This window comes from Nematolebias whitei, chromosome 9 (genome assembly GCF_014905685.2).
Source record: "Nematolebias whitei isolate Nwh7 chromosome 9, NemWhi1, whole genome shotgun sequence".
In the NCBI taxonomy this organism is placed as follows: Eukaryota; Metazoa; Chordata; class Actinopteri; order Cyprinodontiformes; family Rivulidae; genus Nematolebias; species Nematolebias whitei.
The window spans coordinates 3153547-3153765 of NC_056506.1; the positions used below are offsets into that span (position 1 = coordinate 3153547).

At 40.2% G+C, this 219-nt stretch overlaps 1 protein-coding gene across 1 annotated transcript in view; it reads left to right on the forward strand.

The window, feature by feature from the left end:
* dnai4 (dynein axonemal intermediate chain 4) overlaps positions 1 to 219 on the forward strand; it is a 196453-nt gene that overhangs the window by 27200 nt on the left and 169034 nt on the right. The gene's annotated exons all lie outside the window — the stretch shown is intronic.

Here is a 219-nt window from a genome sequence, read left to right on the forward strand (position 1 = left end):
GATACAGTCTGATACAGTCTGATACAGTCTGATACAGTCTGATACAGCCTGATACAGCCTGATACAGTCTGATACAGTCTGATACAGTCTGATACAGTCTGATACAGCCTGATACATTCTGATACAGTCTGATACAGTCTGATACAGTCTGATACAGTCTGATACAGTCTGTTACAGTCTGATACATTCTGATACATTCTGATACAGTCTGATACAGTC